This window comes from Carettochelys insculpta, chromosome 2 (genome assembly GCF_033958435.1).
Source record: "Carettochelys insculpta isolate YL-2023 chromosome 2, ASM3395843v1, whole genome shotgun sequence".
Classification (NCBI taxonomy): domain Eukaryota; kingdom Metazoa; phylum Chordata; order Testudines; family Carettochelyidae; genus Carettochelys; species Carettochelys insculpta.
In genome coordinates this window covers 20327165-20334425 of record NC_134138.1, presented here as the reverse complement: position 1 = coordinate 20334425, position 7261 = coordinate 20327165, and positions in this window count along the sequence as shown.

Below are 7261 nucleotides of genomic sequence, written 5' to 3'. Positions count from 1 at the left end.
CTTCTTTTGAAAGAAGAAAGCCATTGTAGACGATCCTCTTTTGAAAGTAAACCCCATCTTCGAAAGAATCCTTCTTCCCTTTATTTAATGGGAAGAAGGATTCTTTCGAAGATGGGGTTTACTTTCGAAAGAGCAGCGTCTACACTGGCTTTCTTCTTTAGAAAGAAGCTCTTTTGAAATTCAAATACGCAAATGAGATACCAAACATGCAAATGTATCTCTCATTTGCATTTTTGAGTTGCCTCATTTGCATACCTCTTTCGAAAGAGAAATGCAAGGGTAGATGCACCCTTTGGCCATTTCTACACAGGCCACTTTCTTTGAAAGTGGCATAGTAATACACAGTCCAAAATATGCGAATGAGATGTGGATGCAAATTCCCCACACCTCATTAGCATATGGTCATGTGATTTGGAGTCTGGAAGACTGTTCTTCTGGACTCCAAAACTCCGTGTAGAAGCGTGGCTCCACGGGAGCTTCTGGAAGGAAGTCCTTCTTCCAGAGGTCCCTTCTTCCCAAAAATTTTTGGGAAGAAGGGGCCTCTGGAAGAAGGACTTCCTTCTGGAAGACCCCCTAGGGGCCGTGCTTCTACACGGTGTTTTGGAGTCCGGAAGATCAGTCTTCCAGACTCCAAATCACATGACCATCTGCTAATGAAGCACGGGGAATTTGCATCCGCACCTCATTAGCATATTTCAGGCCGTGTATTACCATGCCACTTTCGAACAAAGTGGCCTGTGTGGAAAAGGCCTTTGTGTTTAGTGTGTTGAATACATGAGGTTATGTCTAGATTGAGGAGAACTGCTGGCAAAAGTTATGCAAATTGCGCACCACATTTGTGTACCTCCTGCTGATAGTTCGGCTGGGAGAGGCTTTCCTGACATTTGGCCCATCTAGATGGGGAGATTTCTGTCAGGAGACCTCCAGGCTCTTGACAGAAGCCTGCAGTTTAGACATAGCCTGAGTCTTTAAGTAAAATACTTGTTCTATGATTAGGCTGCATATTTCAGCAGGTTTTAGAGAAGGGCTCTCTTTGCATTTATGCTTTATCTTTGTTACACCTTTGGTTCCAGTCTTTGTAGTCAGTATTTTTACTATGAAAGGATTTTTTTTCCTTATTTTCTTTTAATTTCAGAGTTTTTCTGTTCCACCATTACATTTTACAGTTCCTCTCTCACTGGCACCTGTTATCAGGGCTGTTCCCCGTTCTCACATGCTGGCTAGATCTATACTAAAGGCTTCTGTCTGCAAAGCTTCTGTAGAAGAGATCTGCCAGTCGGGAGCATTCTGTTGACGTGCCTTTATACCTCATTCCATGAGGAAGAAGGGATGTCTTGATGGGGGGTGTTTTTCCAACATTTGGGCCCATGTGGATTGGCCAAATGTCAGAAAAGCCTTTCCTGACAGAACTGTCAGCAAAAGATACACAAATGCATTGCACAATTTGTATATCTTTTGCCAACAGTTCTTGGCAATCTAGACACAGCCTCTGAGTGCAGAAGGTGGGGGCCTACTAGAGATCTAAAAAATACCTTGTCTCTATAGACGAAACTGAAGCTTTGAACAATGGACTGAGTAGCCCATCCAGACTTTGGAAGGGTTCCAGAGGGTCTTTAACAAGCAAGTGAATTCACCAATGCTATAAAGAACCTGATATATGAACTACAAAGTCGTATGTATATATCCAATTATTTTAACGATTTAGCAACTCTTTTCTCCTTGTTTTCTTTATGTTTATAATAAAATATGTGATTTTAGATGCTAAAGGATTGGCTGGAAGTGCAGTATTTTGGAAAAGATCCAAACTATTATTGAGCTTGATAATGTGGCTGGCCCTTTGAAGATCAGAACATTTTAGATAGTATATAGAACATTAAATCACTTCTCACTTTACTGGACCTATTTGCTGATAGGGAGAAAGAAACTGGATTGCAATAACAGCACCTTGTGATTTCTTTCTTTCTTTACACTCCTCTTGATAAGCAATGTGCAGGATCAGGAGCAGAGCCAGTGACCCTGTTAAGCACCAGTTTTGGGAGAATCTGCTCTTCTTTTTGAAAACCTGACCTTGGCATCTTCAGTGCGCGTTACCATAAGCAGCTCAGATCACACAGGTGAACACTAATTTGAAATTCGGCTGGTGTTTATCTTCTAATCTCTGGTCAGGTGCAAAGGGAAGCCTATGGCTATACACTTGCTTTTAAGTCAAAATTTCTAGTACCATTTCCAAAAAATTTAGGAGCCCATGCTCCCTGGAAAATAGTGAGACTGGACTACAAGTTCAAGAAATACGCCAAGTTGGAGAGCCTGGCTCCCCACTGATGACTTTGTTCTGGTCTCTGGTGCTAAAGAAAAATGTGCTGGGAGTCCAAAGCTGCATATGTTGTAGTTTCTAGAGAGCTTTCGGCTTAGCCAGTTAGCATATTGCTGTTTTATGCTTTGTAGAACAGGAAGAAGATTGGTGGAACAGTCTCTCTGGTGGGTGTGTCTACACTTGCATTCCTCTTTTGAAAGAGGTATGCAAATGAGGTAAATTGAACATGCAAATATACATAAATTTGCATATTCTGTACCTCATTTGCATATTCTAATTTCAAAAGAGCGTCTTTCGAAAAAAGAAAGCCAGTGTAGATGCTGTTCTTTTGAAAGTAAACTCAACTTCGAAAGAATCCTTCTTCCCATTATTTATTTAAAATGCACAAAACTAAGTTTTCCCTCTCTCTGAGCTAGCCGTTTTTCCAGAAATCCTCATTTGCATAGGCTTGTATAAGTTTTTTCAATTATGTTGCTCTTCTTGCTGGCTTGGAAGTAGTGCAGCTTTGAAAATATGTGCCCTGCATGAGTAGAGCCAGCAAGTACACTCAAAGCTTGCCACAGCACTTTGCTGAAATTGGGAAGTTGTGCTGTGATGACTGTTCCAAAGAGCCAGCACATCCAGTTTTGCATTGTCTGGGTTAGGCAAAGTCGTAAATAGTAAATTCTCTTTTCACATTTGAAATGTCATCATTAATGGCAAATGGTCAAAACACTCTGGTATAATGGTCCGAGTCTGTTGCAAAATTCATCTGAAGAATGGGGAAGAAATACTTAGAAAACGGCATTGCCAAAAGAACCTCCCACACCAAATGCTTTGGGGTTCAAATTATGAATCACAATAATCTCCCATTTGGCACCGAGTTGAATTTTTCAAGTATTTTTTGGTTTTCTTGTGTCCTTGAATCAACAGAATTTCCAGGAACAGATGAGTTTTTTCACCGTTTCTTTCTGCTGCCACTTTTGTGCTTAGTTCAGCTGTAAGTTTGGTTGACAGTCTGGTAAATGCTAGTAGCAGCAAACATATTGGCCATAGTGGGTGAAACATCCAGTAGTTTTTGCGTCACACAGTGATTTCAAGCTTTCAACGACTATTGTATTGGTGCACAAAGGATGATGGTCATTCTGTTTTATTTACCATTCTCTTCAGTGTTCATGCGAGAGACTCACAAGGCCTGTGCTCCAGTCTGTGCCCTGCCACTGAGGGATCAGCAGAGGAAGCAGCCAGTCCTGCACACTGAAGCTTTACCCCAAGGTTTCCCAAACTGGGGGGGGCGTTCCCCCCAGAGGGGGCTCTAGATGACCCACCCACCCTCCCACCTTAAGGAAGATGCAGCCTTTGCTTCCAGTTCTCAGCACCTGACATTTTATGTGAGAGACCCAGCGCAGCCTCTATAAAAAGCAGGCAGCCAGCGAAGAAACACGTGGAGCTAGCTGCCTTCTGCAAATGAGAGTGAGTGTGGGTTGCGCGGGAGGAGGGGAAGGATGAGGTTAGATGCAGGGCTGAGGGCGGCTGGCTTTGTGGGAGGGCAGGGGAGGTGCTCAGCTGGATGGCTCGCAGGGCTTGTGGGGCTTGGGTGGCCAGCCAGCTTGCGGAATGGGTGAGACTCAGTAGCTTGCTCCCTAGAGGGCTTGGGCGGCTGGCCCCAGCAGCATGGAGCTTGGGTGGCTCAGGCTGGTGGGTGGGTGGCTGGCCCCAGCAATGTGTGGCTCAGGTAGCTGGCCCTGGCAGCGTGGGGCTAAGGTAGCTTGGGCAGCTGGCCCGTGACTGGTGGCTGGCTGGTGGCTAGGTGGCTGGCCCCAGCGGCGTGGGGTTCAGGTGGGCAGCTCTGGCAGTGCAGGTCTCAGGTGGGCGGGTGGCTGGCACAGACAGCTCTGGAGGCTGGCTTGGGGCTCAGGCAGCTGGTGCTGCACGGGCAACCACAAGGGGTCAAGAAAAATTATTTGTGCTTATTTCTAATTTTAAATAACATTTTTATATCAAGCTTTTGTGTTAATTTCAAATTACAGATTGAAGTTTTTGTTAAAGGGGGGTTGGATAATGGTAAAGAAGAGATGGGGGGCATGAGGGTTTCTCAGAAATCAAAAGCGGGCATGATGCCGAAAAGTTTGGGAACCACTGCTTTACCCTCCCACCAGCCTCGTCCATGCACCCTCCCTGATGCCTGCCCTTTCTGTGGAGTGAAGGAAAACCGGGCACACACCTACCTTGAGTGCACCACCTTGCAGACCTTGTCCTGGCTTCCCCAGAACCTGCTCCTGAAGTTCTGGCTGCACTTTTCCTGTTTACCCATGCCCAATCCATCCGTGGCTCCACAAAGTTGCAGGATCTCCTCTTCAGCCTCATCCTGGCCCTTGCTAAAAAGTTCCCTGAACATAGTCCACCTCAATCCCCCTGACTAGATAAACGCGTCCAGTGGGTTCACCTCCATGCGGTCAAAATCAAACAGTAAACTTTGTAACATGGAATATTCAGACTCTAATGGACAACCCAGACAGTGAGCAACCTGAAAGGCACACGGCAATTACCACCCACAAGCTGTGATCATTCAACAGTGATATCGCTGCCCTGGCAGAAACATGTAGACCAGAAGAAGGACAGCTAAGAGAAGAAGGCAGAGGGTACACATTTTTCTGGAAAGGAACACCAAAGGAAGAAAAACGAATTAATTGAGTAGGATTTGCCATCAAGAACAAACTGACAATGATCCTATTTGAAGTCCCTGTCAGCATCAATGAGTGTCTCATGACTCTCCACTTCAAGCTTGCCAAAAACCAACAGGAAACTGTCACCAGTGCTTACACACCAACTCTAGATGCTGAAGATGATGTGAAGGAGAAATTCTACGCTCAACTGGACACAGTCCTGAAAGACATACCCAAAGAAGACAAGATTATTTTCTTCGGGGTTTTCAATGCCAGGGTCAGAAGCGATGTGGATTTCTGACAGACCAGCATTGGGAAACAAGGAGTTGGCAACACCAACTCCAAAGGAGTGCTCTTCCTTACAAAATGTGTGGAACATAAGCTAGTCATCATGAACACCCTGTTCCACCAGAAAAATAAATTTAAGACCTCATGACAACATCCTTGATTGAAGCACTGGCACCTCATAAACTATGTCATCATCTGCGCTCGGGATCGGCATGATGTTTTTCTCACACATACAATGACCAGTGCTGGTGACTGTGCTAGTCGTCACCAAACAAAGAAGTCAAAGGAAACAGATCTGATAAAATATCGATGTACAAGGCTTGAAGGACCCCATCAGATGAAGTGACTTTCAGATAGTGCTCCAAAGGAAACTGCTGACAGTACACCCTGAAGATGGGGAAGAACACCTGTGTCAATTAAAAATGCCATCATTGGAGCTTGTGGAGAAACCATTGGCTACCAGACCAGGAAGCATCAGAACTGGTTTGATGAGAACGCTGTGGAAATTGAATGCTTGATTGAGGCAAAAGGGAAAGCCTTTAGGGCCTGGCAAAGCAACATCGATTGCATGATGAAGAGAGAAGCGTGTTCAAAGGCCAGGGTGGAAGTGCAATGTAAAACAAGGACTCTGAAAAACCAATGGTGGACTGAGATGGCATGAGAACTTCAGCATCTCCCAGACAGCAATGATACAAGAGGTTTCTTCAATGGTACCAAAGCTGTTTATGGACCAAGAAACCATGGAATCAATCCCTGGAGATCAAAGGATGGAACCCAACTCTTGAAAGACAATGAAGCTATTGCTTCTTGCTGGAAGGAGCACTATAATGAGCTCTTGAACCACTCCTCCACTGTGGTCCTAGAATCCCTTGACCAAATGCCTCAGCAACTGCCTAGAGAAGATCTTGCAATACTTCCCATGCTGAGTGAGGTCCAAGCTACCATCAAAACAATGAAGTGCAACAACACAACCAGACTAGGTGGAATCCCTACTAAAGTCTTCAAATAAGGTAGGCTAGAGCTCCACAAACAGCTCCACCTCCTGATTCTCAAGATCTGGGAGAGGGAGTAGATGCCATAAGGTTTCAGATACACACTGATCATCAGTCTTTTCAAGAAGGGTGACAAACTGGACTGTGGAAATTATCATGGCATCTCCTTCCTGGCAACAGTCGGGAAAATCTTAGCTCGAATCCTCACAAACTGACTCCCGCCACTCTCAGAAGAAATTCTCCCAGAACCCCAGTGTGGCTTCCAACCATTCCAAGGAACAGCTGACATGATCTTCACTGCCATGCAAATGGAAGAAAAATGTAGTGAACAAAGCCAAGCCTTACACATGAATTTCTTTGACCTGACCAAAGCATCCAACTCAGTCAAGCATAACACCCTGTGGACCTTCCTGATGTAAGGAATGTGCCAGGAGAAGCTCAATACTGCTGAAGGATTTGGGGAATGTGTCCTTCAGAGATCATTTGCATGAAAATGCAAAGGTGTGCATACATAATGCCTTGTAAACAAAGCCTGATGGGAGCAGGTGAAGCAATGATCTTTTGTCTGTTGTAAACAACATGTTGTAAAGTCACAGTTTATGCTATCACCCAGTGTAAGAATTGTGGAGTCACATGAATGCTTGAAGTTTTATGGGGGTACAGGGCAGTCATCATTACTGAGTAAGATACGGATTGCAGAGGACTCCCTCCCTCAAAGACTTGCAAGGGAGAAAAAGAGAAGGGATAATGGTTGGTCCAGTTGGCTGTAAGTGGTTTGGTTATACAGCTCTAAGACTGGTTTAACTTGTTCTCTCTGTGTTGTTCAAAAGTAGGCCGAAGAGGAGGTTTATAGTTTTTCTGTGAGAATCTAGTTTGCAGGAGGGTGAGATTCTGTGGGTAAGTCCAGAGCTGAATGTCACTATGACGTCAAATCACTGGTAGCTGAAGCTATGAGCTGTGTCTACACGTGCACACTACTTCGAAGTAGCGGCACTAACTTCGAAATAGCGCCCGTCGCGGCT